This window comes from Scomber scombrus, chromosome 10 (genome assembly GCF_963691925.1).
Source record: "Scomber scombrus chromosome 10, fScoSco1.1, whole genome shotgun sequence".
Taxonomy (NCBI): domain Eukaryota; kingdom Metazoa; phylum Chordata; class Actinopteri; order Scombriformes; family Scombridae; genus Scomber; species Scomber scombrus.
This window is the reverse complement of record NC_084979.1, coordinates 55,001-82,500: the sequence shown is the minus strand read 5'-3', so window position 1 is coordinate 82,500 and position 27,500 is coordinate 55,001. Positions and strand designations below refer to the sequence as shown.

General features: G+C 48.6%; 46 non-coding genes across 46 annotated transcripts; all 46 read right to left on the bottom strand.

Moving 5' to 3' along the window:
* Window positions 1-5,290: 5,290 nt before the first annotated feature.
* On the bottom strand, window positions 5,291-5,409 carry LOC133988679 (5S ribosomal RNA). The gene has a single exon (XR_009925877.1). It is a non-coding gene; the product is annotated as a 5S ribosomal RNA (ribosomal RNA).
* Window positions 5,410-5,778: 369 nt separating this feature from the next.
* LOC133989212 (5S ribosomal RNA) lies at window positions 5,779-5,897 on the bottom strand. The gene has a single exon (XR_009926380.1). It is a non-coding gene; the product is annotated as a 5S ribosomal RNA (ribosomal RNA).
* Window positions 5,898-6,266: 369 nt separating this feature from the next.
* On the bottom strand, window positions 6,267-6,385 carry LOC133989664 (5S ribosomal RNA). The gene has a single exon (XR_009926791.1). It is a non-coding gene; the product is annotated as a 5S ribosomal RNA (ribosomal RNA).
* Window positions 6,386-6,754: 369 nt separating this feature from the next.
* Window positions 6,755-6,873, bottom strand: LOC133989663 (5S ribosomal RNA). The gene has a single exon (XR_009926790.1). It is a non-coding gene; the product is annotated as a 5S ribosomal RNA (ribosomal RNA).
* A 362-nt stretch (window positions 6,874-7,235) lies between these two features.
* On the bottom strand, window positions 7,236-7,354 carry LOC133989662 (5S ribosomal RNA). Its single transcript, XR_009926789.1, has one exon. It is a non-coding gene; the product is annotated as a 5S ribosomal RNA (ribosomal RNA).
* Window positions 7,355-7,723: 369 nt separating this feature from the next.
* LOC133989661 (5S ribosomal RNA) lies at window positions 7,724-7,842 on the bottom strand. Its single transcript, XR_009926788.1, has one exon. It is a non-coding gene; the product is annotated as a 5S ribosomal RNA (ribosomal RNA).
* Window positions 7,843-8,212: 370 nt separating this feature from the next.
* LOC133988678 (5S ribosomal RNA) lies at window positions 8,213-8,331 on the bottom strand. The gene has a single exon (XR_009925876.1). It is a non-coding gene; the product is annotated as a 5S ribosomal RNA (ribosomal RNA).
* A 369-nt stretch (window positions 8,332-8,700) lies between these two features.
* LOC133989659 (5S ribosomal RNA) lies at window positions 8,701-8,819 on the bottom strand. The gene has a single exon (XR_009926786.1). It is a non-coding gene; the product is annotated as a 5S ribosomal RNA (ribosomal RNA).
* A 370-nt stretch (window positions 8,820-9,189) lies between these two features.
* On the bottom strand, window positions 9,190-9,308 carry LOC133989657 (5S ribosomal RNA). Its single transcript, XR_009926785.1, has one exon. It is a non-coding gene; the product is annotated as a 5S ribosomal RNA (ribosomal RNA).
* Window positions 9,309-9,677: 369 nt separating this feature from the next.
* LOC133989656 (5S ribosomal RNA) lies at window positions 9,678-9,796 on the bottom strand. The gene has a single exon (XR_009926784.1). It is a non-coding gene; the product is annotated as a 5S ribosomal RNA (ribosomal RNA).
* A 362-nt stretch (window positions 9,797-10,158) lies between these two features.
* Window positions 10,159-10,277, bottom strand: LOC133988565 (5S ribosomal RNA). Its single transcript, XR_009925770.1, has one exon. It is a non-coding gene; the product is annotated as a 5S ribosomal RNA (ribosomal RNA).
* A 369-nt stretch (window positions 10,278-10,646) lies between these two features.
* LOC133989655 (5S ribosomal RNA) lies at window positions 10,647-10,765 on the bottom strand. Its single transcript, XR_009926783.1, has one exon. It is a non-coding gene; the product is annotated as a 5S ribosomal RNA (ribosomal RNA).
* A 370-nt stretch (window positions 10,766-11,135) lies between these two features.
* LOC133989654 (5S ribosomal RNA) lies at window positions 11,136-11,254 on the bottom strand. The gene has a single exon (XR_009926782.1). It is a non-coding gene; the product is annotated as a 5S ribosomal RNA (ribosomal RNA).
* A 369-nt stretch (window positions 11,255-11,623) lies between these two features.
* LOC133989652 (5S ribosomal RNA) lies at window positions 11,624-11,742 on the bottom strand. The gene has a single exon (XR_009926780.1). It is a non-coding gene; the product is annotated as a 5S ribosomal RNA (ribosomal RNA).
* A 362-nt stretch (window positions 11,743-12,104) lies between these two features.
* On the bottom strand, window positions 12,105-12,223 carry LOC133989306 (5S ribosomal RNA). Its single transcript, XR_009926470.1, has one exon. It is a non-coding gene; the product is annotated as a 5S ribosomal RNA (ribosomal RNA).
* Window positions 12,224-12,591: 368 nt separating this feature from the next.
* LOC133989364 (5S ribosomal RNA) lies at window positions 12,592-12,709 on the bottom strand. The gene has a single exon (XR_009926526.1). It is a non-coding gene; the product is annotated as a 5S ribosomal RNA (ribosomal RNA).
* A 369-nt stretch (window positions 12,710-13,078) lies between these two features.
* On the bottom strand, window positions 13,079-13,197 carry LOC133989651 (5S ribosomal RNA). Its single transcript, XR_009926779.1, has one exon. It is a non-coding gene; the product is annotated as a 5S ribosomal RNA (ribosomal RNA).
* A 369-nt stretch (window positions 13,198-13,566) lies between these two features.
* Window positions 13,567-13,685, bottom strand: LOC133988609 (5S ribosomal RNA). The gene has a single exon (XR_009925811.1). It is a non-coding gene; the product is annotated as a 5S ribosomal RNA (ribosomal RNA).
* Window positions 13,686-14,055: 370 nt separating this feature from the next.
* LOC133988602 (5S ribosomal RNA) lies at window positions 14,056-14,174 on the bottom strand. The gene has a single exon (XR_009925805.1). It is a non-coding gene; the product is annotated as a 5S ribosomal RNA (ribosomal RNA).
* Window positions 14,175-14,544: 370 nt separating this feature from the next.
* On the bottom strand, window positions 14,545-14,663 carry LOC133989650 (5S ribosomal RNA). Its single transcript, XR_009926778.1, has one exon. It is a non-coding gene; the product is annotated as a 5S ribosomal RNA (ribosomal RNA).
* A 369-nt stretch (window positions 14,664-15,032) lies between these two features.
* On the bottom strand, window positions 15,033-15,151 carry LOC133989649 (5S ribosomal RNA). The gene has a single exon (XR_009926777.1). It is a non-coding gene; the product is annotated as a 5S ribosomal RNA (ribosomal RNA).
* A 362-nt stretch (window positions 15,152-15,513) lies between these two features.
* On the bottom strand, window positions 15,514-15,631 carry LOC133989363 (5S ribosomal RNA). The gene has a single exon (XR_009926525.1). It is a non-coding gene; the product is annotated as a 5S ribosomal RNA (ribosomal RNA).
* Window positions 15,632-16,000: 369 nt separating this feature from the next.
* Window positions 16,001-16,119, bottom strand: LOC133989648 (5S ribosomal RNA). The gene has a single exon (XR_009926776.1). It is a non-coding gene; the product is annotated as a 5S ribosomal RNA (ribosomal RNA).
* Window positions 16,120-16,488: 369 nt separating this feature from the next.
* LOC133989126 (5S ribosomal RNA) lies at window positions 16,489-16,607 on the bottom strand. The gene has a single exon (XR_009926299.1). It is a non-coding gene; the product is annotated as a 5S ribosomal RNA (ribosomal RNA).
* Window positions 16,608-16,976: 369 nt separating this feature from the next.
* On the bottom strand, window positions 16,977-17,095 carry LOC133988608 (5S ribosomal RNA). Its single transcript, XR_009925810.1, has one exon. It is a non-coding gene; the product is annotated as a 5S ribosomal RNA (ribosomal RNA).
* Window positions 17,096-17,465: 370 nt separating this feature from the next.
* LOC133988677 (5S ribosomal RNA) lies at window positions 17,466-17,584 on the bottom strand. The gene has a single exon (XR_009925875.1). It is a non-coding gene; the product is annotated as a 5S ribosomal RNA (ribosomal RNA).
* Window positions 17,585-17,953: 369 nt separating this feature from the next.
* LOC133989647 (5S ribosomal RNA) lies at window positions 17,954-18,072 on the bottom strand. Its single transcript, XR_009926775.1, has one exon. It is a non-coding gene; the product is annotated as a 5S ribosomal RNA (ribosomal RNA).
* A 369-nt stretch (window positions 18,073-18,441) lies between these two features.
* On the bottom strand, window positions 18,442-18,560 carry LOC133988826 (5S ribosomal RNA). The gene has a single exon (XR_009926017.1). It is a non-coding gene; the product is annotated as a 5S ribosomal RNA (ribosomal RNA).
* Window positions 18,561-18,929: 369 nt separating this feature from the next.
* Window positions 18,930-19,048, bottom strand: LOC133989287 (5S ribosomal RNA). The gene has a single exon (XR_009926451.1). It is a non-coding gene; the product is annotated as a 5S ribosomal RNA (ribosomal RNA).
* Window positions 19,049-19,418: 370 nt separating this feature from the next.
* On the bottom strand, window positions 19,419-19,537 carry LOC133989646 (5S ribosomal RNA). Its single transcript, XR_009926774.1, has one exon. It is a non-coding gene; the product is annotated as a 5S ribosomal RNA (ribosomal RNA).
* Window positions 19,538-19,906: 369 nt separating this feature from the next.
* On the bottom strand, window positions 19,907-20,025 carry LOC133989645 (5S ribosomal RNA). Its single transcript, XR_009926773.1, has one exon. It is a non-coding gene; the product is annotated as a 5S ribosomal RNA (ribosomal RNA).
* Window positions 20,026-20,394: 369 nt separating this feature from the next.
* LOC133988741 (5S ribosomal RNA) lies at window positions 20,395-20,513 on the bottom strand. The gene has a single exon (XR_009925936.1). It is a non-coding gene; the product is annotated as a 5S ribosomal RNA (ribosomal RNA).
* A 370-nt stretch (window positions 20,514-20,883) lies between these two features.
* Window positions 20,884-21,002, bottom strand: LOC133989644 (5S ribosomal RNA). Its single transcript, XR_009926772.1, has one exon. It is a non-coding gene; the product is annotated as a 5S ribosomal RNA (ribosomal RNA).
* A 369-nt stretch (window positions 21,003-21,371) lies between these two features.
* Window positions 21,372-21,490, bottom strand: LOC133989643 (5S ribosomal RNA). Its single transcript, XR_009926771.1, has one exon. It is a non-coding gene; the product is annotated as a 5S ribosomal RNA (ribosomal RNA).
* Window positions 21,491-21,859: 369 nt separating this feature from the next.
* Window positions 21,860-21,978, bottom strand: LOC133988740 (5S ribosomal RNA). The gene has a single exon (XR_009925935.1). It is a non-coding gene; the product is annotated as a 5S ribosomal RNA (ribosomal RNA).
* Window positions 21,979-22,348: 370 nt separating this feature from the next.
* On the bottom strand, window positions 22,349-22,467 carry LOC133989641 (5S ribosomal RNA). Its single transcript, XR_009926769.1, has one exon. It is a non-coding gene; the product is annotated as a 5S ribosomal RNA (ribosomal RNA).
* A 369-nt stretch (window positions 22,468-22,836) lies between these two features.
* On the bottom strand, window positions 22,837-22,955 carry LOC133989640 (5S ribosomal RNA). The gene has a single exon (XR_009926768.1). It is a non-coding gene; the product is annotated as a 5S ribosomal RNA (ribosomal RNA).
* A 362-nt stretch (window positions 22,956-23,317) lies between these two features.
* LOC133989362 (5S ribosomal RNA) lies at window positions 23,318-23,435 on the bottom strand. The gene has a single exon (XR_009926524.1). It is a non-coding gene; the product is annotated as a 5S ribosomal RNA (ribosomal RNA).
* Window positions 23,436-23,805: 370 nt separating this feature from the next.
* On the bottom strand, window positions 23,806-23,924 carry LOC133989639 (5S ribosomal RNA). Its single transcript, XR_009926767.1, has one exon. It is a non-coding gene; the product is annotated as a 5S ribosomal RNA (ribosomal RNA).
* A 369-nt stretch (window positions 23,925-24,293) lies between these two features.
* On the bottom strand, window positions 24,294-24,412 carry LOC133988832 (5S ribosomal RNA). The gene has a single exon (XR_009926022.1). It is a non-coding gene; the product is annotated as a 5S ribosomal RNA (ribosomal RNA).
* A 362-nt stretch (window positions 24,413-24,774) lies between these two features.
* LOC133989305 (5S ribosomal RNA) lies at window positions 24,775-24,893 on the bottom strand. Its single transcript, XR_009926469.1, has one exon. It is a non-coding gene; the product is annotated as a 5S ribosomal RNA (ribosomal RNA).
* A 369-nt stretch (window positions 24,894-25,262) lies between these two features.
* On the bottom strand, window positions 25,263-25,381 carry LOC133989638 (5S ribosomal RNA). Its single transcript, XR_009926766.1, has one exon. It is a non-coding gene; the product is annotated as a 5S ribosomal RNA (ribosomal RNA).
* A 369-nt stretch (window positions 25,382-25,750) lies between these two features.
* Window positions 25,751-25,869, bottom strand: LOC133989637 (5S ribosomal RNA). The gene has a single exon (XR_009926765.1). It is a non-coding gene; the product is annotated as a 5S ribosomal RNA (ribosomal RNA).
* Window positions 25,870-26,238: 369 nt separating this feature from the next.
* Window positions 26,239-26,357, bottom strand: LOC133988831 (5S ribosomal RNA). Its single transcript, XR_009926021.1, has one exon. It is a non-coding gene; the product is annotated as a 5S ribosomal RNA (ribosomal RNA).
* Window positions 26,358-26,719: 362 nt separating this feature from the next.
* Window positions 26,720-26,838, bottom strand: LOC133989304 (5S ribosomal RNA). The gene has a single exon (XR_009926468.1). It is a non-coding gene; the product is annotated as a 5S ribosomal RNA (ribosomal RNA).
* A 369-nt stretch (window positions 26,839-27,207) lies between these two features.
* Window positions 27,208-27,326, bottom strand: LOC133988607 (5S ribosomal RNA). The gene has a single exon (XR_009925809.1). It is a non-coding gene; the product is annotated as a 5S ribosomal RNA (ribosomal RNA).
* Between the last annotated feature and the right edge of the window lie 174 nt (window positions 27,327-27,500).

Genomic DNA, 27,500 nt, shown 5'->3' with positions numbered 1-27,500 from the left:
CATCACATTCTTTCTTCACATTCACATCAAACTTACTTATGATTAAATTATTAAAAACCCTATTGTGCCTCAAAAGAAAATCAAAATTCTCACATTCACTACTATTCCATTTCACTCTCAGATTCATCCATATTCTTTTCACATCCATGTCATTCATCACTCTCATCCATACTTTCTCTGCAGCTGGTCTCCTCACATCCCTCCCTCTTAAACATTTATACAACACTCTGGTTTTCACACTCATCAGATTCATCCTCTTCTCACTTTCTCCTACATACAACTCAATCTCTCCTTCCTCACCCACCACATTCTCTCTCTCAATCATTTCCATCCACTCTTTGGGCATCCCTCCCTTTATCTTGTCCATCACCCCCTCTGCTGTCCCCATCCACATTTCATCCCCCCTTCCCCTCACCTCGTCAACTATTACCTGTGCCCTCATAAACCCTGGTACATATTCATACACTAAGTCCCTCACCTTCCTAAACCCTGCCCTCCACATCAACCTGTTGTAAAGTGTTTTCCCTTCCCATGTAATTTTTGGATTTAAAAACACTGGCTGCTCCCAGACTTGCTTCACATTCTTACATTCATACTTCACACATTTCACAAACTCGCCCCATGATTCCAACACCTCCTTATAATACTCAGACACTTCACTCATCATTCCTTTCTTCAGTTCCATAAACACTGCACTGTCTCCACACCCACCACATTTATCGATAGCTTCCTTTAAAAAAACCTTCCATGTCTGATCCCTGTTGTTCCTTAAATACCTCACCATCATTTTCACCCTAAGAGCTTTCTTCTTCTTTTCTAAATTAATCAGTTTCAGTCCTCCGTCCTCATACTCGTTCTCCATCACCTCCCTGGCTATTCTAACTCCCTTCCCATCCCACAGAAACTCACTCACTTCTCTCTCCACCTCCTTCATCACTCTCTCAGGTACATCTAACACATTCATTACATACACTAACTTACTCATCACTAACGCATTCACAACTACCACCTTCCCTTTCAACCCTAACCCTCTGTGCTTCCAGAACCCTAATGTCTTCCTAATACTATTCACTATCCCTTCATATTGCATATCTCTCCCTTCCTTGTCCTTTATCCCTAAATTAACTCCTAACACTCTGAAATAATCCTGCTTCTCTTTTAACCCTATCTCCATCCTTCCTATGCTCTCCTTTCCTATATACATAATCTCTGACTTCTCTATGTTCACTTTAGCCCCTGATGCCCTCCCATACAGCTCTAAACTATCTAATACTTCAACTATGCTTTCCTTATCTTTCACTGTGACTGTTGTGTCGTCTGCGTATTGATATAATAAACTCTTTTGTCCTCCTGGTAGCTCTATTCCCCTGATTTTATTGTTTTCCCTTAATAGTAGTGCTAGTGGTTCAGCTGACAGCGAGTACAGCAGTGCTGACATTGGACACCCTTGCCTAACCGACCTTTCTAACCTAAACGTGTCTGTGACTATACCATTGATTTTAACACAGCTATGTGCTCTATCATACATCCTCCTGATCCATCCACTTAGCCTATGCCCAAAACCCATTTTCTCCAACACCCTATACAAGTAAGTGTGATCTACCCTATCAAATGCTTTATTTAAATCTAAGCTCATTACAACCCCTCCCTTTCCTTTCTTCATATAATCTATTGTGTCTCTGATGCTACTTACTGTGTCTGCTATATCCCTACCTGGTATACTATAAGCCTGCGTGCTCCCTACCACTGTCCCAATAACTTTTTTTATCCTATTGGCTAACACCCGTGCTAATATCTTGTAATCTGTGTTCAACATTGTCAGTGGTCTGTAGTTTTCTAATCTATCCCTATTCCCTTTCTTGTATATGATGCTAACTAGTCCTGTCGCCATATCTGATGTCATCCTATCCTCTTCTTCTATCCATCTAAACAATCTATCTAACACTGGCACTAATTCCTCCCTAAATTCTATATAAAACTCCCCAATAATACCATCTATCCCTGGACTCTTATTCCTACCTAACCCTGCTATAGCTGCTTCTATTTCTCCTGTCCCTATGTTACCCTCACACATCTGCCTATCATCATCACTCACCTTCACTTCCACTTTCTCTAACACCTGCCTCATGCTCTCTTCGTCCACTTCTCCTACGCTAAATAATTCCCTATAAAATTCTTCTACCCTTTCTGCTATCCCTACAAAATCAGTAATTTTCTCTCCCTCCTTTCCTTCTACCTTCTCTAAATAATTCCTCTTCTGCTTTGTTTTCTCTAGCCCTAAAAAAAACCTTGTACATTTCTCTCCCTCCATCACATATCTCGCCCTACTCCTGACTATCGCTCCTTTACACTTCCTCTGTTCTATCTCCTTCAGCTCATCTTTGATTCTTATATAGTTCTTCAAATCACACTCCTCCTCCTCCATCCTCTCTACCTCTCTCTCTAACTCCTCCTTTAATTTTCTCTCCCTCTCTCTCGCTCTCCTATTCCTACCTCTACTATACTTTATGCTCAACTCTTTAATTTCTATTTTCAACTTCTCCCACCACCCCCCTACATCCTCCTCATACATCCTGTCCTTCATTCTCATGTTTATACATTCTCTCACTTTCTTTTTATACTGTTCATCTTTCACCAATTCCCCATTCAAACACCACACACCACCTCCCCTCCTTTCTATTTGTTGATTAAAACTAAACTCTAACACCATGTGATCGCTTAATGCAGTAACTTTATATCCTATCTTCCCTATCCTATCCACTATGCCCTTTGCTCCCAACACTAAATCTATCCTACTTTGCTTTAAAACCCCCCTCACCACTTGTCTCCTAGAAAAAGCCCTCCCCTTTGGATTTCTCTCTCTCCACACATCAATCATTCCTCTGTCTCTCATCATATCTCTCAGCACACCTCTCGACGAATCACTCCTATAACATACACTCGAAGACGCATCTAACCTTCCACACCACACATTAAAATCACCCACAATCATACAGTTTTCCCCACACATTCTCCCCACCCTCTCAAAAAAAACCTTTCTCTCTCTCTCCTCATTCGGTGCATATACATTTATTAACTGAAACTTTTTCCCCATGTGTTCAAATATAATCCCAATCATTCTCCCTTCCCCATCATCCACACACTTTCTAACATTCTCAATCACTCCCCTCTTGACTAGGATTGCCACCCCCCTTGATTTATCCCCCCCATTATTCACATACATCTCACCCATCCATGCTCTCTCAGTCTCTCTCACACACACATCATCCCAGTGAGTCTCTTGCAAACATATGATATCAGAATCACACACCAGCAAGGTTTGCTGTCTCCTGTCTCTGTCTCTGAGCCCATTACCATTGAACGAGGAAAAGCTGAGCGCCATTAGCAAGATTGAAAAGGATGCCAACATGAGTATCTATCATTTCGCAGCTTTCTTTTTAACTTTATCCAAACGTTTACTATGTCTTTGTGTTTTCGGTCTTTTCCTCACCTCTCCCACTTTCTCCATACTATCATCCTCACTCACTGTTACATCCGAAACCTCCCACTCCATCCCGCTCTGCCCCACACCAACATCCCCACACATCCCCCGTCCCCCCTTCCCCTCCTTCCTTACCCCACTTTTTCCCACGTCTTTTCCTCCACCCGTCCCTCTGACTCCTGCGTCTCTCTCTCGCTCTCCTCCGCTGACAGTCTCCATTTCCCTCTCTCCGTCCATCGGAGTTTCCATAATTGTCTCTCTGTCCGTCGGTGTTTCCATAAATGTCTCTCTGTCTCCGTCCTGCTCCTCTCCGTCCGGCTCCTCTCCGTCCGCCTCCTCTCCATTCTGCTCCTCTTCGTCCTGCTCCTCTCCATTCTGCTCCTCTTCGTCCTGCATCCTCTCGGCTCCTGCTCCTTCCCGTCCCGCTGTCGAGTCCTCGTCACCCCCTCCGCTCCGGCTTTGGTCTTCTCCGTCTACCTCCTCCTTACTCCTCCCGCCTTCTCCCGTCTGCTCCTTCTCCTGCCGCTGCTCCTCCTGTTGCTCTTCTTGTAGCTGTTCAGTGCATTCTCTTGCATAATGTCCCTGTTTGCCACATTTAAAACAGGTAAAGTCGGGACAGTCTCTCACAATATGTCCCGGTTGAATACATAACCGGCAGACTTTAACCTGCCTATCATGAATTACCCTAAAATGTTCAGCGCCTCCCGCCGTCTCGAATTTTGTTGAGTACGGTAGTGATTTCACCGCCTCTGTGAACCGTACTTTCATGTATCGTGTCCCATCTGCAATCTCGGTTCCTGGCCACATCCGTCTCCTTATCCGTGATACTGGGTTCACTCCCCAGTCACGCAGTTTATTCATTATTATTTCGTCGTCAATATAAGTCGGCAAGTTAATGAATGACACAACCATCTCATCATTGTTGATCTCTCTTGCCGACACAGTGTTATTGTGTATTCTCAATCCGTCCATCATCTTTATCTTCCCTTCCTCATTCCTCATCATTAGCTCGTAGCATTTCGGTGTCTTAAATCTACAGCCAATCACCTCTCCACACTCTACCTTAACTTTCCTCAACAGTTCCATCATTGTAACTCTGTCTTCCCCTTCCATCTCAACAACAAGTGTCAATCTTTTCTCAAATGTTTTGCTCTCATTTTGTTTATTATCCGCATTCCGTGTCTCAAGTCTTATCGCCGGTCCAGTTTCATTCGCCATGCGTTCAGTCCTAAACATTTTAATTCAGGTAGAAAACCCCCCAAACAGCCAGGCTGTCGGGGGAATAATTCCACACTGAAAAAAAACACTAACTAACGACTATAAACAACAAGAAAAAACGAACAAACAAAAAACGAAAACAGGGATAGATAGATTGCTGCTAGCTGCTACGCACTTACTGACTGCCGTAAAGGTGTGTTCAGGGTGGTGTGGCCGTAAGCGAGGAAACAGCCAGCAGAAAGCCCATTTAAAGATGCTGTGACCCCACTGACAGTTCCTCTCACCATCTGAGTGGCGGATAATGGTGTCTCAGCCATCAAACACATGCTATACTTTAACATTACTTTCATAGGAATTGTTGTTTCTCAGGCTATTTGTGTACATGCGCTTATAAGATGATTGCAGGCTTTTAACAGGCTGTAACAGTGACAACAGGAACCCTCAAAACTACTTGGAAAGTGAGGCGTCTCAGTGCCACCTCTCTGCCCTGCATACACACACAGCTTAGAATGATTGCAGCTTTGTTTCTCAACGCCCTGTGTGCGGTGATGGAGCAACAGCGCCCTCATCTGGTGACAGCTGAGAGGAAAAAGCTTACAGCACCTGGTATTCCCAGGCGGTCTCCCATGCAAGTACTAACCAGGCCCGACCCTGCTTAGCTTCCGAGATCAGACGAGATCGGGCGTGTTCAGGGTGGTGTGGCCGTAAGCGAGGAAACAGCCAGCAGAAAGCCCATTTAAAGATGCTGTGACCCCACTGAAAGTTCCTCTCACCATCTGAGTGGCGGATAATGGTGTCTCAGCCATCAAACACATGCTATACTTTAACATTACTTTCATAGGAATTGTTGTTTCTCAGGCTATTTGTGTACATGCGCTTATAAGATGATTGCAGGCTTTTAACAGGCTGTAACAGTGACAGCAGGAACACTCAAAACTACTTGGAAAGTGGGGTGTCTCAGTGCCACCTCTCTGCCCTTCATACACACACAGCTGGAATGATTGCAGCTTTGTTTCTCAACGCCCTGTGTGCGGTGATGGAGCAACAGCGCCCTCCTCTGGTGACAGCTGAGAGGAAAAAGCTTACAGCACCTGGTATTCCCAGGCGGTCTCCCATCCAAGTACTAACCAGGCCCTATCCTGCTTAGCTTCTGAGATCAGACGAGATCGGGCGTGTTCAGGGTGGTGTGGCCGTAAGCAAGGAAACAGCCAGCAGAAAGCCCATTTAAAGATGCTGTGACCCCACTGACAGTTCCTCTCACCATCTGAGTGGCGGATAATGGTGTCTCAGCCATCAAACACATGCTATACTTTAACATTACTTTCATAGGAATTGTTGTTTCTCAGGCTATTTGTGTACATGCGCTTATAAGATGATTGCAGGCTTTTAACAGGCTGTAACAGTGACAACAGGAACCCTCAAAACTACTTGGAAAGTGAGGCGTCTCAGTGCCACCTCTCTGCCCTGCATACACACACAGCTGGAATGATTGCAGCTTTGTTTCTCAACGCCCTGTGTGCGGTGATGGAGCAACAGCGCCCTCCTCTGGTGACAGCTGAGAGGAAAAAGCTTACAGCACCTGGTATTCCCAGGCGGTCTCCCATCCAAGTACTAACCAGGCCCGACCCTGCTTAGCTTCCGAGATCAGACGAGATCGGGCGTGTTCAGGGTGGTGTGGCCGTAAGCGAGGAAACAGCCAGCAGAAAGCCCATTTAAAGATGCTGTGACACCACTGACAGTTCCTCTCACCATCTGAGTGGCGGATAATGGTGTCTCAGCCATCAAACACATGCTATACTTTAACATTACTTTGATAGGAATTGTTGTTTCTCAGGCTATTTGTGTACATGCGCTTATAAGATGATTGCAGGCTTTTGACAGGCTGTAACAGTGACAACAGGAACCCTCAAAACTACTTGGAAAGTGAGGCGTCTCAGTGCCACCTCTCTGCCCTGCATACACACACAGCTGGAATGATTGCAGCTTTGTTTCTCAACGCCCTGTGTGCGGTGATGGAGCAACAGCGCCCTCCTCTGGTGACAGCTGAGAGGAAAAAGCTTACAGCACCTGGTATTCCCAGGCGGTCTCCCATCCAAGTACTAACCAGGCCCGACCCTGCTTAGCTTCCGAGATCAGACGAGATCGGGCGTGTTCAGGGTGGTGTGGCCGTAAGCGAGGAAACAGCCAGCAGAAAGCCCATTTAAAGATGCTGTGACACCACTCCTCTCACCATCTGAGTGGCGGATAATGGTGTCTCAGCCATCAAACACATGCTATACTTTAACATTACTTTCATAGGAATTGTTGTTTCTCAGGCTATTTGTGTACATGCGCTTATAAGATGATTGCAGGCTTTTAACAGGCTGTAACAGTGACAACAGGAACCCTCAAAACTACTTGGAAAGTGAGGTGTCTCATTGCCACCTCTCTGCCCTGCATACACACACAGCTGGAATGATTGCAGCTTTGTTTCTCAACGCCCTGTGAGCGGTGATGGAGCAACAGCGCCCTCCTCTGGTGACAGCTGAGAGGAAAAAGCTTACAGCACCTGGTATTCCCAGGCGGTCTCCCATCCAAGTACTAACCAGGCCCGACCCTGCTTAGCTTCCGAGATCAGACGAGATCGGGCGTGTTCAGGGTGGTGTGGCCGTAAGCGAGGAAACAGCCAGCAGAAAGCCCATTTAAAGATGCTGTGACACCACTGACAGTTCCTCTCACCATCTGAGTGGCGGATAATGGTGTCTCAGCCATCAAACACATGCTATACTTTAACATTACTTTCATAGGAATAGTTGTTTCTCAGGCTATTTGTGTACATGCGCTTATAAGATGATTGCAGGCTTTTAACAGGCTGTAACAGTGACAGCAGGAACACTCAAAACTACTTGGAAAGTGGGGTGTCTCAGTGCCACCTCTCTGCCCTTCATACACACACAGCTGGAATGATTGCAGCTTTGTTTCTCAACGCCCTGTGTGCGGTGATGGAGCAACAGCGCCCTCCTCTGGTGACAGCTGAGAGGAAAAAGCTTACAGCACCTGGTATTCCCAGGCGGTCTCCCATCCAAGTACTAACCAGGCCCGACCCTGCTTAGCTTCCGAGATCAGACGAGATCGGGCGTGTTCAGGGTGGTGTGGCCGTAAGCGAGGAAACAGCCAGCAGAAAGCCCATTTAAAGATGCTGTGACCCCACTGACAGTTCCTCTCACCATCTGAGTGGCGGATAATGGTGTCTCAGCCATCAAACACATGCTATACTTTAACATTACTTTCATAGGAATTGTTGTTTCTCAGGCTATTTGTGTACATGCGCTTATAAGATGATTGCAGGCTTTTAACAGGCTGTAACAGTGACAACAGGAACCCTCAAAACTACTTGGAAAGTGAGGCGTCTCAGTGCCACCTCTCTGCCCTGCATACACACACAGCTTAGAATGATTGCAGCTTTGTTTCTCAACGCCCTGTGTGCGGTGATGGAGCAACAGCGCCCTCATCTGGTGACAGCTGAGAGGAAAAAGCTTACAGCACCTGGTATTCCCAGGCGGTCTCCCATGCAAGTACTAACCAGGCCCGACCCTGCTTAGCTTCCGAGATCAGACGAGATCGGGCGTGTTCAGGGTGGTGTGGCCGTAAGCGAGGAAACAGCCAGCAGAAAGCCCATTTAAAGATGCTGTGACACCACTGACAGTTCCTCTCACCATCTGAGTGGCGGATAATGGTGTCTCAGCCATCAAACACATGCTATACTTTAACATTACTTTCATAGGAATTGTTGTTTCTCAGGCTATTTGTGTACATGCGCTTATAAGATGATTGCAGGCTTTTAACAGGCTGTAACAGTGACAGCAGGAACACTCAAAACTACTTGGAAAGTGGGGTGTCTCAGTGCCACCTCTCTGCCCTTCATACACACACAGCTGGAATGATTGCAGCTTTGTTTCTCAACGCCCTGTGTGCGGTGATGGAGCAACAGCGCCCTCCTCTGGTGACAGCTGAGAGGAAAAAGCTTACAGCACCTGGTATTCCCAGGCGGTCTCCCATCCAAGTACTAACCAGGCCCGACCCTGCTTAGCTTCCGAGATCAGACGAGATCGGGCGTGTTCAGGGTGGTGTGGCCGTAAGCGAGGAAACAGCCAGCAGAAAGCCCATTTAAAGATGCTGTGACACCACTGACAGTTCCTCTCACCATCTGAGTGGCGGATAATGGTGTCTCAGCCATCAAACACATGCTATACTTTAACATTACTTTCATAGGAATTGTTGTTTCCCAGGCTATTTCTGTACATGCGCTTATAAGATAATTGCAGGCTTTTAACAGGCTGTAACAGTGACAACAGGAACCCTCAAAACTACTTGGAAAGTGAGGCGTCTCAGTGCCACCTCTCTGCCCTGCATACACACACAGCTTAGAATGATTGCAGCTTTGTTTCTCAACGCCTTGTGTGCGGTGATGGAGCAACAGCGCCCTCATCTGGTGACAGCTGAGAGGAAAAAGCTTACAGCACCTGGTATTCCCAGGCGGTCTCCCATCCAAGTACTAACCAGGCCCGACCCTGCTTAGCTTCCGAGATCAGACGAGATCGGGCGTGTTCAGGGTGGTGTGGCCGTAAGCGAGGAAACAGCCAGCAGAAAGCCCATTTAAAGATGCTGTGACACCACTGACAGTTCCTCTCACCATCTGAGTGGCGGATAATGGTGTCTCAGCCATCAAACACATGCTATACTTTAACATTACTTTGATAGGAATTGTTGTTTCTCAGGCTATTTGTGTACATGCGCTTATAAGATGATTGCAGGCTTTTAACAGGCTGTAACAGTGACAACAGGAACCCTCAAAACTACTTGGAAAGTGAGGCGTCTCAGTGCCACCTCTCTGCCCTGCATACACACACAGCTGGAATGATTGCAGCTTTGTTTCTCAACGCCCTGTGTGCGGTGATGGAGCAACAGCGCCCTCCTCTGGTGACAGCTGAGAGGAAAAAGCTTACAGCACCTGGTATTCCCAGGCGGTCTCCCATCCAAGTACTAACCAGGCCCGACCCTGCTTAGCTTCCGAGATCAGACGAGATCGGGCGTGTTCAGGGTGGTGTGGCCGTAAGCGAGGAAACAGCCAGCAGAAAGCCCATTTAAAGATGCTGTGACACCACTCCTCTCACCATCTGAGTGGCGGATAATGGTGTCTCAGCCATCAAACACATGCTATACTTTAACATTACTTTCATAGGAATTGTTGTTTCTCAGGCTATTTGTGTACATGCGCTTATAAGATGATTGCAGGCTTTTAACAGGCTGTAACAGTGAACACAGGAACCCTCAAAACTACTTGGAAAGTGAGGCGTCTCATTGCCACCTCTCTGCCCTGCATACACACACAGCTGGAATGATTGCAGCTTTGTTTCTCAACGCCCTGTGTGCGGTGATGGAGCAACAGCGCCCTCCTCTGGTGACAGCTGAGAGGAAAAAGCTTACAGCACCTGGTATTCCCAGACGGTCTCCCATCCAAGTACTAACCAGGCCCGACCCTGCTTAGCTTCCGAGATCAGACGAGATCGGGCGTGTTCAGGGTGGTGTGGCCGTAAGCGAGGAAACAGCCAGCAGAAAGCCCATTTAAAGATGCTGTGACACCACTGACAGTTCCTCTCACCATCTGAGTGGCGGATAATGGTGTCTCAGCCATCAAACACATGCTATACTTTAACATTACTTTCATAGGAATTGTTGTTTCTCAGGCTATTTGTGTACATGCGCTTATAAGATGATTGCAGGCTTTTAACAGGCTGTAACAGTGACAGCAGGAACACTCAAAACTACTTGGAAAGTGGGGTGTCTCAGTGCCACCTCTCTGCCCTTCATACACACACAGCTGGAATGATTGCAGCTTTGTTTCTCAACGCCCTGTGTGCGGTGATGGAGCAACAGCGCCCTCCTCTGGTGACAGCTGAGAGGAAAAAGCTTACAGCACCTGGTATTCCCAGGCGGTCTCCCATCCAAGTACTAACCAGGCCCGACCCTGCTTAGCTTCCGAGATCAGACGAGATCGGGCGTGTTCAGGGTGGTGTGGCCGTAAGCGAGGAAACAGCCAGCAGAAAGCCCATTTAAAGATGCTGTGACACCACTGACAGTTCCTCTCACCATCTGAGTGGCGGATAATGGTGTCTCAGCCATCAAACACATGCTATACTTTAACATTACTTTCATAGGAATTGTTGTTTCCCAGGCTATTTCTGTACATGCGCTTATAAGATAATTGCAGGCTTTTAACAGGCTGTAACAGTGACAACAGGAACCCTCAAAACTACTTGGAAAGTGAGGCGTCTCAGTGCCACCTCTCTGCCCTGCATACACACACAGCTTAGAATGATTGCAGCTTTGTTTCTCAACGCCTTGTGTGCGGTGATGGAGCAACAGCGCCCTCATCTGGTGACAGCTGAGAGGAAAAAGCTTACAGCACCTGGTATTCCCAGGCGGTCTCCCATCCAAGTACTAACCAGGCCCGACCCTGCTTAGCTTCCGAGATCAGACGAGATCGGGCGTGTTCAGGGTGGTGTGGCCGTAAGCGAGGAAACAGCCAGCAGAAAGCCCATTTAAAGATGCTGTGACACCACTGACAGTTCCTCTCACCATCTGAGTGGCGGATAATGGTGTCTCAGCCATCAAACACATGCTATACTTTAACATTACTTTGATAGGAATTGTTGTTTCTCAGGCTATTTGTGTACATGCGCTTATAAGATGATTGCAGGCTTTTAACAGGCTGTAACAGTGACAACAGGAACCCTCAAAACTACTTGGAAAGTGAGGCGTCTCAGTGCCACCTCTCTGCCCTGCATACACACACAGCTGGAATGATTGCAGCTTTGTTTCTCAACGCCCTGTGTGCGGTGATGGAGCAACAGCGCCCTCCTCTGGTGACAGCTGAGAGGAAAAAGCTTACAGCACCTGGTATTCCCAGGCGGTCTCCCATCCAAGTACTAACCAGGCCCGACCCTGCTTAGCTTCCGAGATCAGACGAGATCGGGCGTGTTCAGGGTGGTGTGGCCGTAAGCGAGGAAACAGCCAGCAGAAAGCCCATTTAAAGATGCTGTGACACCACTCCTCTCACCATCTGAGTGGCGGATAATGGTGTCTCAGCCATCAAACACATGCTATACTTTAACATTACTTTCATAGGAATTGTTGTTTCTCAGGCTATTTGTGTACATGCGCTTATAAGATGATTGCAGGCTTTTAACAGGCTGTAACAGTGAACACAGGAACCCTCAAAACTACTTGGAAAGTGAGGCGTCTCATTGCCACCTCTCTGCCCTGCATACACACACAGCTGGAATGATTGCAGCTTTGTTTCTCAACGCCCTGTGTGCGGTGATGGAGCAACAGCGCCCTCCTCTGGTGACAGCTGAGAGGAAAAAGCTTACAGCACCTGGTATTCCCAGACGGTCTCCCATCCAAGTACTAACCAGGGCCTACCCTGCTGAGCTTCCGAGATCAGACGAGATCGGGCGTGTTCAGGGTGGTGTGGCCGTAAGCGAGGAAACAGCCAGCAGAAAGCCCATTTAAAGATGCTGTGACCCCACTGACAGTTCCTCTCACCATCTGAGTGGCGGATAATGGTGTCTCAGCCGTCAAACACATGCTATACTTTAACATTACTTTCATAGGAATTGTTGTTTCTCAGGCTATTTGTGTACATGCGCTTATAAGATGATTGCAGGCTTTTAACAGGCTGTAACAGTGACAACAGGAATCCTCAAAACTACTTGGAAAGTGAGGCGTCTCAGTGCCACCTCTCTGCCCTGCATACACACAGCTTAGAATGATTGCAGCTTTGTTTCTCAACGCCCTGTGTGCGGTGATGGAGCAACAGCGCCCTCATCTGGTGACAGCTGAGAGGAAAAAGCTTACAGCACCTGGTATTCCCAGGCGTGTCCCATGCAAGTACTAACCAGGCCCGACCCTGCTTAGCTTCCGAGATCAGACGAGATCGGGCGTGTTCAGGGTGGTGTGGCCGTAAGCGAGGAAACAGCCAGCAGAAAGCCCATTTAAAGATGCTGTGACACCACTGACAGTTCCTCTCACCATCTGAGTGGCGGATAATGGTGTCTCAGCCATCAAACACATGCTATACTTTAACATTACTTTCATAGGAATTGTTGTTTCTCAGGCTATTTGTGTACATGCGCTTATAAGATGATTGCAGGCTTTTAACAGGCTGTAACAGTGACAACAGGAACCCTCAAAACTACTTGGAAAGTGAGGCGTCTCATTGCCACCTCTCTGCCCTGCATACACACACAGCTGGAATGATTGCAGCTTTGTTTCTCAACGCCCTGTGTGCGGTGATGGAGCAACAGCGCCCTCCTCTGGTGACAGCTGAGAGGAAAAAGCTTACAGCACCTGGTATTCCCAGGCGGTCTCCCATCCAAGTACTAACCAGGCCCGACCCTGCTTAGCTTCCGAGATCAGACGAGATCGGGCGTGTTCAGGGTGGTGTGGCCGTAAGCGAGGAAACAGCCAGCAGAAAGCCCATTTAAAGATGCTGTGACACCACTGACAGTTCCTCTCACCATCTGAGTGGCGGATAATGGTGTCTCAGCCATCAAACACATGCTATACTTTAACATTACTTTCATAGGAATAGTTGTTTCTCAGGCTATTTGTGTACATGCGCTTATAAGATGATTGCAGGCTTTTAACAGGCTGTAACAGTGACAACAGGAACACTCAAAACTACTTGGAAAGTGGGGTGTCTCAGTGCCACCTCTCTGCCCTTCATACACACACAGCTGGAATGATTGCAGCTTTGTTTCTCAACGCCCTGTGTGCGGTGATGGAGCAACAGCGCCCTCCTCTGGTGACAGCTGAGAGGAAAAAGCTTACAGCACCTGGTATTCCCAGGCGGTCTCCCATCCAAGTACTAACCAGGCCCGACCCTGCTTAGCTTCCGAGATCAGACGAGATCGGGCATGTTCAGGGTGGTGTGGCCGTAAGCGAGGAAACAGCCAGCAGAAAGCCCATTTAAAGATGCTGTGACCCCACTGACAGTTCCTCTCACCATCTGAGTGGCGGATAATGGTGTCTCAGCCATCAAACACATGCTATACTTTAACATTACTTTCATAGGAATTGTTGTTTCTCAGGCTATTTGTGTACATGCGCTTATAAGATGATTGCAGGCTTTTAACAGGCTGTAACAGTGACAACAGGAACCCTCAAAACTACTTGGAAAGTGAGGCGTCTCAGTGCCACCTCTCTGCCCTGCATACACACACAGCTTAGAATGATTGCAGCTTTGTTTCTCAACGCCCTGTGTGCGGTGATGGAGCAACAGCGCCCTCATCTGGTGACAGCTGAGAGGAAAAAGCTTACAGCACCTGGTATTCCCAGGCGGTCTCCCATCCAAGTACTAACCAGGCCCTACCCTGCTTAGCTTCCGAGATCAGACGAGATCGGGCGTGTTCAGGGTGGTGTGGCCGTAAGTGAGGAAACAGCCAGCAGAAAGCCCATTTAAAGATGCTGTGACCCCACTGACAGTTCCTCTCACCATCTGAGTGGCGGATAATGGTGTCTCAGCCATCAAACACATGCTATACTTTAACATTACTTTCATAGGAATTGTTGTTTCTCAGGCTATTTGTGTACATGCGCTTATAAGATGATTGCAGGCTTTTAACAGGCTGTAACAGTGACAACAGGAACCCTCAAAACTACTTGGAAAGTGAGGCGTCTCAGTGCCACCTCTCTGCCCTGCATACACACACAGCGTAGAATGATTGCAGCTTTGTTTCTCAACGCCCTGTGTGCGGTGATGGAGCAACAGCGCCCTCATCTGGTGACAGCTGAGAGGAAAAAGCTTACAGCACCTGGTATTCCCAGGCGGTCTCCCATCCAAGTACTAACCAGGCCCGACCCTGCTTAGCTTCCGAGATCAGACGAGATCGGGCGTGTTCAGGGTGGTGTGGCCGTAAGCGAGGAAACAGCCAGCAGAAAGCCCATTTAAAGATGCTGTGACACCACTGACAGTTCCTCTCACCATCTGAGTGGCGGATAATGGTGTCTCAGCCATCAAACACATGCTATACTTTAACATTACTTTCATAGGAATTGTTGTTTCTCAGGCTATTTGTGTACATGCGCTTATAAGATGATTGCAGGCTTTAAACAGGCTGTAACAGTGACAACAGGAACCCTCAAAACTACTTGGAAAGTGAGGCGTCTCAGTGCCACCTCTCTGCCCTGCATACACACACAGCTGGAATGATTGCAGCTTTGTTTCTCAACGCCCTGTGTGCGGTGATGGAGCAACAGCGCCCTCCTCTGGTGACAGCTGAGAGGAAAAAGCTTACAGCACCTGGTATTCCCAGGCGGTCTCCCATCCAAGTACTAACCAGGCCCGACCCTGCTTAGCTTCCGAGATCAGACGAGATCGGGCGTGTTCAGGGTGGTGTGGCCGTAAGCGAGGAAACAGCCAGCAGAAAGCCCATTTAAAGATGCTGTGACACCACTCCTCTCACCATCTGAGTGGCGGATAATGGTGTCTCAGCCATCAAACACATGCTATACTTTAACATTACTTTCATAGGAATTGTTGTTTCTCAGGCTATTTGTGTACATGCGCTTATAAGATGATTGCAGGCTTTTAACAGGCTGTAACAGTGAACACAGGAACCCTCAAAACTACTTGGAAAGTGAGGCGTCTCATTGCCACCTCTCTGCCCTGCATACACACACAGCTGGAATGATTGCAGCTTTGTTTCTCAACGCCCTGTGTGCGGTGATGGAGCAACAGCGCCCTCATCTGGTGACAGCTGAGAGGAAAAAGCTTACAGCACCTGGTATTCCCAGGCGTGTCCCATGCAAGTACTAACCAGGCCCGACCCTGCTTAGCTTCCGAGATCAGACGAGATCGGGCGTGTTCAGGGTGGTGTGGCCGTAAGCGAGGAAACAGCCAGCAGAAAGCCCATTTAAAGATGCTGTGACACCACTGACAGTTCCTCTCACCATCTGAGTGGCGGATAATGGTGTCTCAGCCATCAAACACATGCTATACTTTAACATTACTTTCATAGGAATTGTTGTTTCTCAGGCTATTTGTGTACATGCGCTTATAAGATGATTGCAGGCTTTTAACAGGCTGTAACAGTGACAACAGGAACCCTCAAAACTACTTGGAAAGTGAGGCGTCTCATTGCCACCTCTCTGCCCTGCATACACACACAGCTGGAATGATTGCAGCTTTGTTTCTCAACGCCCTGTGTGCGGTGATGGAGCAACAGCGCCCTCCTCTGGTGACAGCTGAGAGGAAAAAGCTTACAGCACCTGGTATTCCCAGGCGGTCTCCCATCCAAGTACTAACCAGGCCCGACCCTGCTTAGCTTCCGAGATCAGACGAGATCGGGCGTGTTCAGGGTGGTGTGGCCGTAAGCGAGGAAACAGCCAGCAGAAAGCCCATTTAAAGATGCTGTGACCCCACTGACAGTTCCTCTCACCATCTGAGTGGCGGATAATGGTGTCTCAGCCATCAAACACATGCTATACTTTAACATTACTTTCATAGGAATTGTTGTTTCTCAGGCTATTTGTGTACATGCGCTTATAAGATGATTGCAGGCTTTTAACAGGCTGTAACAGTGAACACAGGAACCCTCAAAACTACTTGGAAAGTGAGGCGTCTCAGTGCCACCTCTCTGCCCTTCATAAACACAAAGCTGGAATGATTGCAGCTTTGTTTCTCAACGCCCTGTGTGCGGTGATGGAGCAACAGCGCCCTCCTCTGGTGACAGCTGAGAGGAAAAAGCTTACAGCACCTGGTATTCCCAGGCGGTCTCCCATCCAAGTACAAACCAGGCCTGACCCTGCTTAGCTTCCGAGATCAGACGAGATCGGGCGTGTTCAGGGTGGTGTGGCCGTAAGCGAGGAAACAGCCAGCAGAAAGCCCATTTAAAGATGCTGTGACACCACTGACAGTTCCTCTCACCATCTGAGTGGCGGATAATGGTGTCTCAGCCATCAAACACATGCTATACTTTAACATTACTTTCATAGGAATTGTTGTTTCTCAGGCTATTTGTGTACATGCGCTTATAAGATGATTGCAGGCTTTTAACAGGCTGTAACAGTGACAGCAGGAACACTCAAAACTACTTGGAAAGTGGGGTGTCTCAGTGCCACCTCTCTGCCCTTCATACACACACAGCTGGAATGATTGCAGCTTTGTTTCTCAACGCCCTGTGTGCGGTGATGGAGCAACAGCGCCCTCCTCTGGTGACAGCTGAGAGGAAAAAGCTTACAGCACCTGGTATTCCCAGGCGGTCTCCCATCCAAGTACTAACCAGGCCCGACCCTGCTTAGCTTCCGAGATCAGACGAGATCGGGCATGTTCAGGGTGGTGTGGCCGTAAGCGAGGAAACAGCCAGCAGAAAGCCCATTTAAAGATGCTGTGACCCCACTGACAGTTCCTCTCACCATCTGAGTGGCGGATAATGGTGTCTCAGCCATCAAACACATGCTATACTTTAACATTACTTTCATAGGAATTGTTGTTTCTCAGGCTATTTGTGTACATGCGCTTATAAGATGATTGCAGGCTTTTAACAGGCTGTAACAGTGACAACAGGAACCCTCAAAACTACTTGGAAAGTGAGGCGTCTCAGTGCCACCTCTCTGCCCTGCATACACACACAGCTTAGAATGATTGCAGCTTTGTTTCTCAACGCCCTGTGTGCGGTGATGGAGCAACAGCGCCCTCATCTGGTGACAGCTGAGAGGAAAAAGCTTACAGCACCTGGTATTCCCAGGCGGTCTCCCATGCAAGTACTAACCAGGCCCGACCCTGCTTAGCTTCCGAGATCAGACGAGATCGGGCGTGTTCAGGGTGGTGTGGCCGTAAGCGAGGAAACAGCCAGCAGAAAGCCCATTTAAAGATGCTGTGACCCCACTGACAGTTCCTCTCACCATCTGAGTGGCGGATAATGGTGTCTCAGCCATCAAACACATGCTATACGTTAACATTACTTTCATAGGAATTGTTGTTTCTCAGGCTATTTGTGTACATGCGCTTATAAGATGATTGCAGGCTTTTAACAGGCTGTAACAGTGACAGCAGGAACACTCAAAACTACTTGGAAAGTGGGGTGTCTCAGTGCCACCTCTCTGCCCTTCATACACACACAGCTGGAATGATTGCAGCTTTGTTTCTCAACGCCCTGTGTGCGGTGATGGAGCAACAGCGCCCTCCTCTGGTGACAGCTGAGAGGAAAAAGCTTACAGCACCTGGTATTCCCAGGCGGTCTCCCATCCAAGTACTAACCAGGCCCGACCCTGCTTAGCTTCCGAGATCAGACGAGATCGGGCGTGTTCAGGGTGGTGTGGCCGTAAGCGAGGAAACAGCCAGCAGAAAGCCCATTTAAAGATGCTGTGACACCACTGACAGTTCCTCTCACCATCTGAGTGGCGGATAATGGTGTCTCAGCCATCAAACACATGCTATACTTTAACATTACTTTCATAGGAATTGTTGTTTCCCAGGCTATTTGTGTACATGCGCTTATAAGATGATTGCAGGCTTTTAACAGGCTGTAACAGTGACAACAGGAACCCTCAAAACTACTTGGAAAGTGAGGCGTCTCATTGCCACCTCTCTGCCCTGCATACACACACAGCTGGAATGATTGCAGCTTTGTTTCTCAACGCCCTGTGTGCGGTGATGGAGCAACAGCGCCCTCCTCTGGTGACAGCTGAGAGGAAAAAGCTTACAGCACCTGGTATTCCCAGGCGGTCTCCCATCCAAGTACTAACCAGGCCCTATCCTGCTTAGCTTCCGAGATCAGACGAGATCGGGCGTGTTCAGGGTGGTGTGGCCGTAAGCGAGGAAACAGCCAGCAGAAAGCCCATTTAAAGATGCTGTGACCCCACTGACAGTTCCTCTCACCATCTGAGTGGCGGATAATGGTGTCTCAGCCATCAAACACATGCTATACTTTAACATTACTTTCATAGGAATTGTTGTTTCTCAGGCTATTTGTGTACATGCGCTTATAAGATGATTGCAGGCTTTTAACAGGCTGTAACAGTGACAACAGGAACCCTCAAAACTACTTGGAAAGTGAGGCGTCTCATTGCCACCTCTCTGCCCTGCATACACACACAGCTGGAATGATTGCAGCTTTGTTTCTCAACGCCCTGTGTGCGGTGATGGAGCAACAGCGCCCTCCTCTGGTGACAGCTGAGAGGAAAAAGCTTACAGCACCTGGTATTCCCAGGCTGTCTCCCATCCAAGTACTAACCAGGCCCGACCCTGCTTAGCTTCCGAGATCAGACGAGATCGGGCGTGTTCAGGGTGGTGTGGCCGTAAGTGAGGAAACAGCCAGCAGAAAGCCCATTTAAAGATGCTGTGACCCCACTGACAGTTCCTCTCACCATCTGAGTGGCGGATAATGGTGTCTCAGCCATCAAACACATGCTATACTTTAACATTACTTTCATAGGAATTGTTGTTTCTCAGGCTATTTGTGTACATGCGCTTATAAGATGATTGCAGGCTTTTAACAGGCTGTAACAGTGACAACAGGAACCCTCAAAACTACTTGGAAAGTGAGGCGTCTCAGTGCCACCTCTCTGCCCTGCATACACACACAGCGTAGAATGATTGCAGCTTTGTTTCTCAACGCCCTGTGTGCGGTGATGGAGCAACAGCGCCCTCATCTGGTGACAGCTGAGAGGAAAAAGCTTACAGCACCTGGTATTCCCAGGCGGTCTCCCATCCAAGTACTAACCAGGCCCGACCCTGCTTAGCTTCCGAGATCAGACGAGATCGGGCGTGTTCAGGGTGGTGTGGCCGTAAGCGAGGAAACAGCCAGCAGAAAGCCCATTTAAAGATGCTGTGACACCACTGACAGTTCCTCTCACCATCTGAGTGGCGGATAATGGTGTCTCAGCCATCAAACACATGCTATACTTTAACATTACTTTCATAGGAATTGTTGTTTCTCAGGCTATTTGTGTACATGCGCTTATAAGATGATTGCAGGCTTTTAACAGGCTGTAACAGTGACAACAGGAACCCTCAAAACTACTTGGAAAGTGAGGCGTCTCATTGCCACCTCTCTGCCCTGCATACACACACAGCTGGAATGATTGCAGCTTTGTTTCTCAACGCCCTGTGTGCGGTGATGGAGCAACAGCGCCCTCCTCTGGTGACAGCTGAGAGGAAAAAGCTTACAGCACCTGGTATTCCCAGGCGGTCTCCCATCCAAGTACTAACCAGGCCCGACCCTGCTTAGCTTCCGAGATCAGACGAGATCGGGCGTGTTCAGGGTGGTGTGGCCGTAAGCGAGGAAGCAGCCAGCAGAAAGCCCATTTAAAGATGCTGTGACACCACTGACAGTTCCTCTCACCATCTGAGTGGCGGATAATTGTGTCTCAGCCATCAAACACATGCTATACTTTAACATTACTTTCATAGGAATAGTTGTTTCTCAGGCTATTTGTGTACATGCGCTTATAAGATGATTGCAGGCTTTTAACAGGCTGTAACAGTGACAGCAGGAACACTCAAAACTACTTGGAAAGTGGGGTGTCTCAGTGCCACCTCTCTGCCCTTCATACACACACAGCTGGAATGATTGCAGCTTTGTTTCTCAACGCCCTGTGTGCGGTGATGGAGCAACAGCGCCCTCCTCTGGTGACAGCTGAGAGGAAAAAGCTTACAGCACCTGGTATTCCCAGGCGGTCTCCCATCCAAGTACTAACCAGGCCCGACCCTGCTTAGCTTCCGAGATCAGACGAGATCGGGCGTGTTCAGGGTGGTGTGGCCGTAAGTGAGGAAACAGCCAGCAGAAAGCCCATTTAAAGATGCTGTGACCCCACTGACAGTTCCTCTCACCATCTGAGTGGCGGATAATGGTGTCTCAGCCATCAAACACATGCTATACTTTAACATTACTTTCATAGGAATTGTTGTTTCTCAGGCTATTTGTGTACATGCGCTTATAAGATGATTGCAGGCTTTTAACAGGCTGTAACAGTGACAACAGGAACCCTCAAAACTACTTGGAAAGTGAGGCGTCTCAGTGCCACCTCTCTGCCCTGCATACACACACAGCGTAGAATGATTGCAGCTTTGTTTCTCAACGCCCTGTGTGCGGTGATGGAGCAACAGCGCCCTCATCTGGTGACAGCTGAGAGGAAAAAGCTTACAGCACCTGGTATTCCCAGGCGGTCTCCCATCCAAGTACTAACCAGGCCCGACCCTGCTTAGCTTCCGAGATCAGACGAGATCGGGCGTGTTCAGGGTGGTGTGGCCGTAAGCGAGGAAACAGCCAGCAGAAAGCCCATTTAAAGATGCTGTGACACCACTGACAGTTCCTCTCACCATCTGAGTGGCGGATAATGGTGTCTCAGCCATCAAACACATGCTATACTTTAACATTACTTTCATAGGAATTGTTGTTTCTCAGGCTATTTGTGTACATGCGCTTATAAGATGATTGCAGGCTTTTAACAGGCTGTAACAGTGACAACAGGAACCCTCAAAACTACTTGGAAAGTGAGGCGTCTCATTGCCACCTCTCTGCCCTGCATACACACACAGCTGGAATGATTGCAGCTTTGTTTCTCAACGCCCTGTGTGCGGTGATGGAGCAACAGCGCCCTCCTCTGGTGACAGCTGAGAGGAAAAAGCTTACAGCACCTGGTATTCCCAGGCGGTCTCCCATCCAAGTACTAACCAGGCCCGACCCTGCTTAGCTTCCGAGATCAGACGAGATCGGGCGTGTTCAGGGTGGTGTGGCCGTAAGCGAGGAAGCAGCCAGCAGAAAGCCCATTTAAAGATGCTGTGACACCACTGACAGTTCCTCTCACCATCTGAGTGGCGGATAATTGTGTCTCAGCCATCAAACACATGCTATACTTTAACATTACTTTCATAGGAATAGTTGTTTCTCAGGCTATTTGTGTACATGCGCTTATAAGATGATTGCAGGCTTTTAACAGGCTGTAACAGTGACAGCAGGAACACTCAAAACTACTTGGAAAGTGGGGTGTCTCAGTGCCACCTCTCTGCCCTTCATACACACACAGCTGGAATGATTGCAGCTTTGTTTCTCAACGCCCTGTGTGCGGTGATGGAGCAACAGCGCCCTCCTCTGGTGACAGCTGAGAGGAAAAAGCTTACAGCACCTGGTATTCCCAGGCGGTCTCCCATCCAAGTACTAACCAGGCCCGACCCTGCTTAGCTTCCGAGATCAGACGAGATCGGGCGTGTTCAGGGTGGTGTGGCCGTAAGTGAGGAAACAGCCAGCAGAAAGCCCATTTAAAGATGCTGTGACCCCACTGACAGTTCCTCTCACCATCTGAGTGGCGGATAATGGTGTCTCAGCCATCAAACACATGCTATACTTTAACATTACTTTCATAGGAATTGTTGTTTCTCAGGCTATTTGTGTACATGCGCTTATAAGATGATTGCAGGCTTTTAACAGGCTGTAACAGTGACAACAGGAACCCTCAAAACTACTTGGAAAGTGAGGCGTCTCAGTGCCACCTCTCTGCCCTGCATACACACACAGCGTAGAATGATTGCAGCTTTGTTTCTCAACGCCCTGTGTGCGGTGATGGAGCAACAGCGCCCTCATCTGGTGACAGCTGAGAGGAAAAAGCTTACAGCACCTGGTATTCCCAGGCGGTCTCCCATCCAAGTACTAACCAGGCCCGACCCTGCTTAGCTTCCGAGATCAGACGAGATCGGGCGTGTTCAGGGTGGTGTGGCCGTAAGCGAGGAAACAGCCAGCAGAAAGCCCATTTAAAGATGCTGTGACACCACTGACAGTTCCTCTCACCATCTGAGTGGCGGATAATGGTGTCTCAGCCATCAAACACATGCTATACTTTAACATTACTTTCATAGGAATTGTTGTTTCTCAGGCTATTTGTGTACATGCGCTTATAAGATGATTGCAGGCTTTAAACAGGCTGTAACAGTGACAACAGGAACCCTCAAAACTACTTGGAAAGTGAGGCGTCTCAGTGCCACCTCTCTGCCCTGCATACACACACAGCTGGAATGATTGCAGCTTTGTTTCTCAACGCCCTGTGTGCGGTGATGGAGCAACAGCGCCCTCCTCTGGTGACAGCTGAGAGGAAAAAGCTTACAGCACCTGGTATTCCCAGGCGGTCTCCCATCCAAGTACTAACCAGGCCCGACCCTGCTTAGCTTCCGAGATCAGACGAGATCGGGCGTGTTCAGGGTGGTGTGGCCGTAAGCGAGGAAACAGCCAGCAGAAAGCCCATTTAAAGATGCTGTGACACCACTCCTCTCACCATCTGAGTGGCGGATAATGGTGTCTCAGCCATCAAACACATGCTATACTTTAACATTACTTTCATAGGAATTGTTGTTTCTCAGGCTATTTGTGTACATGCGCTTATAAGATGATTGCAGGCTTTTAACAGGCTGTAACAGTGAACACAGGAACCCTCAAAACTACTTGGAAAGTGAGGCGTCTCATTGCCACCTCTCTGCCCTGCATACACACACAGCTGGAATGATTGCAGCTTTGTTTCTCAACGCCCTGTGTGCGGTGATGGAGCAACAGCGCCCTCATCTGGTGACAGCTGAGAGGAAAAAGCTTACAGCACCTGGTATTCCCAGGCGTGTCCCATGCAAGTACTAACCAGGCCCGACCCTGCTTAGCTTCCGAGATCAGACGAGATCGGGCGTGTTCAGGGTGGTGTGGCCGTAAGCGAGGAAACAGCCAGCAGAAAGCCCATTTAAAGATGCTGTGACACCACTGACAGTTCCTCTCACCATCTGAGTGGCGGATAATGGTGTCTCAGCCATCAAACACATGCTATACTTTAACATTACTTTCATAGGAATTGTTGTTTCCCAGGCTATTTGTGTACATGCGCTTATAAGATGATTGCAGGCTTTTAACAGGCTGTAACAGTGACAACAGGAACCCTCAAAACTACTTGGAAAGTGAGGCGTCTCAGTGCCACCTCTCTGCCCTGCATACACACACAGCTTAGAATGATTGCAGCTTTGTTTCTCAACGCCCTGTGTGCGGTGATGGAGCAACAGCGCCCTCATCTGGTGACAGCTGAGAGGAAAAAGCTTACAGCACCTGGTATTCCCAGGCGGTCTCCCATCCAAGTACTAACCAGGCCCGACCCTGCTTAGCTTCCGAGATCAGACGAGATCGGGCGTGTTCAGGGTGGTGTGGCCGTAAGCGAGGAAACAGCCAGCAGAAAGCCCATTTAAAGATGCTGTGACACCACTGACAGTTCCTCTCACCATCTGAGTGGCGGATAATGGTGTCTCAGCCATCAAACACATGCTATACTTTAACATTACTTTCATAGGAATTGTTGTTTCTCAGGCTATTTGTGTACATGCGCTTATAAGATGATTGCAGGCTTTTAACAGGCTGTAACAGTGACAACAGGAACCCTCAAAACTACTTGGAAAGTGAGGCGTCTCAGTGCCACCTCTCTGCCCTGCATACACACACAGCTGGAATGATTGCAGCTTTGTTTCTCAACGCCCTGTGTGCGGTGATGGAGCAACAGCGCCCTCCTCTGGTGACAGCTGAGAGGAAAAAGCTTACAGCACCTGGTATTCCCAGGCGGTCTCCCATCCAAGTACTAACCAGGCCCGACCCTGCTTAGCTTCCAAGATCAGACGAGATCGGGCGTGTTCAGGGTGGTGTGGCCGTAAGCGAGGAAACAGCCAGCAGAAAGCCCATTTAAAGATGCTGTGACACCACTAATCTCACCATCTGAGTGGCGGATAATGGTGTCTCAGCCATCAAACACATGCTATACTTTAACATTACTTTCATAGGAATTGTTGTTTCTCAGGCTATTTGTGTACATGCGCTTATAAGATGATTGCAGGCTTTTAACAGGCTGTAACAGTGAACACAGGAACCCTCAAAACTACTTGGAAAGTGAGGCGTCTCATTGCCACCTCTCTGCCCTGCATACACACACAGCTGGAATGATTGCAGCTTTGTTTCTCAACGCCCTGTGTGCGGTGATGGAGCAACAGCGCCCTCCTCTGGTGACAGCTGAGAGGAAAAAGCTTACAGCACCTGGTATTCCCAGACGGTCTCCCATCCAAGTACTAACCAGGGCCTACCCTGCTGAGCTTCCGAGATCAGACGAGATCGGGCGTGTTCAGGGTGGTGTGGCCGTAAGCGAGGAAACAGCCAGCAGAAAGCCCATTTAAAGATGCTGTGACCCCACTGACAGTTCCTCTCACCATCTGAGTGGCGGATAATGGTGTCTCAGCCGTCAAACACATGCTATACTTTAACATTACTTTCATAGGAATTGTTGTTTCTCAGGCTATTTGTGTACATGCGCTTATAAGATGATTGCAGGCTTTTAACAGGCTGTAACAGTGACAACAGGAACCCTCAAAACTACTTGGAAAGTGAGGCGTCTCAGTGCCACCTCTCTGCCCTGCATACACACACAGCTGGAATGATTGCAGCTTTGTTTCTCATCGTCCTGTGTGCGGTGATGGAGCAACAGCGCCCTCCTCTGGTGACAGCTGAGAGGAAAAAGCTTACAGCACCTGGTATTCCCAGGCGGTCTCCCATCCAAGTACTAACCAGGCCCGACCCTGCTTAGCTTCCGAGATCAGACGAGATCGGGCGTGTTCAGGGTGGTGTGGCCGTAAGCGAGGAAACAGCCAGCAGAAAGCCCATTTAAAGATGCTGTGACACCACTGACAGTTCCTCTCACCATCTGAGTGGCGGATAATGGTGTCTCAGCCATCAAACACATGCTATACTTTAACATTACTTTCATAGGAATTGTTGTTTCTCAGGCTATTTGTGTACATGCGCTTATAAGATGATTGCAGGCTTTTAACAGGCTGTAACAGTGACAACAGGAACCCTCAAAACTACTTGGAAAGTGAGGCGTCTCAGTGCCACCTCTCTGCCCTGCATACACACACAGCTGGAATGATTGCAGCTTTGTTTCTCAACGCCCTGTGTGCGGTGATGGAGCAACAGCGCCCTCCTCTGGTGACAGCTGAGAGGAAAAAGCTTACAGCACCTGGTATTCCCAGGCGGTCTCCCATCCAAGTACTAACCAGGCCCGACCCTGCTTAGCTTCCGAGATCAGACGAGATCGGGCGTGTTCAGGGTGGTGTGGCCGTAAGCGAGGAAACAGCCAGCAGAAAGCCCATTTAAAGATGCTGTGACACCACTGACAGTTCCTCTCACCATCTGAGTGGCGGATAATGGTGTCTCAGCCATCAAACACATGCTATACTTTAACATTACTTTCATAGGAATTGTTGTTTCTCAGGCTATTTGTGTACATGCGCTTATAAGATGATTGCAGGCTTTTAACAGGCTGTAACAGTGAACACAGGAACCCTCAAAACTACTTGGAAAGTGAGGCGTCTCATTGCCACCTCTCTGCCCTGCATACACACACAGCTGGAATGATTGCAGCTTTGTTTCTCAACGCCCTGTGTGCGGTGATGGAGCAACAGCGCCCTCCTCTGGTGACAGCTGAGAGGAAAAAGCTTACAGCACCTGGTATTCCCAGGCGGTCTCCCATCCAAGTACTAACCAGGCCCGACCCTGCTTAGCTTCCAAGATCAGACGAGATCGGGCGTGTTCAGGGTGGTGTGGCCGTAAGCGAGGAAACAGCCAGCAGAAAGCCCATTTAAAGATGCTGTGACACCACTAATCTCACCATCTGAGTGGCGGATAATGGTGTCTCAGCCATCAAACACATGCTATACTTTAACATTACTTTCATAGGAATTGTTGTTTCTCAGGCTATTTGTGTACATGCGCTTATAAGATGATTGCAGGCTTTTAACAGGCTGTAACAGTGAACACAGGAACCCTCAAAACTACTTGGAAAGTGAGGCGTCTCATTGCCACCTCTCTGCCCTGCATACACACACAGCTGGAATGATTGCAGCTTTGTTTCTCAACGCCCTGTGTGCGGTGATGGAGCAACAGCGCCCTCCTCTGGTGACAGCTGAGAGGAAAAAGCTTACAGCACCTGGTATTCCCAGACGGTCTCCCATCCAAGTACTAACCAGGGCCTACCCTGCTGAGCTTCCGAGATCAGACGAGATCGGGCGTGTTCAGGGTGGTGTGGCCGTAAGCGAGGAAACAGCCAGCAGAAAGCCCATTTAAAGATGCTGTGACCCCACTGACAGTTCCTCTCACCATCTGAGTGGCGGATAATGGTGTCTCAGCCGTCAAACACATGCTATACTTTAACATTACTTTCATAGGAATTGTTGTTTCTCAGGCTATTTGTGTACATGCGCTTATAAGATGATTGCAGGCTTTTAACAGGCTGTAACAGTGACAACAGGAACCCTCAAAACTACTTGGAAAGTGAGGCGTCTCATTGCCACCTCTCTGCCCTGCATACACACACAGCTGGAATGATTGCAGCTTTGTTTCTCAACGCCCTGTGTGCGGTGATGGAGCAACAGCGCCCTCCTCTGGTGACAGCTGAGAGGAAAAAGCTTACAGCACCTGGTATTCCCAGGCGGTCTCCCATCCAAGTACTAACCAGGCCCGACCCTGCTTAGCTTCCGAGATCAGACGAGATCGGGCATGTTCAGGGTGGTGTGGCCGTAAGCGAGGAAACAGCCAGCAGAAAGCCCATTTAAAGATGCTGTGACCCCACTGACAGTTCCTCTCACCATCTGAGTGGCGGATAATGGTGTCTCAGCCATCAAACACATGCTATACTTTAACATTACTTTCATAGGAATTGTTGTTTCTCAGGCTATTTGTGTACATGCGCTTATAAG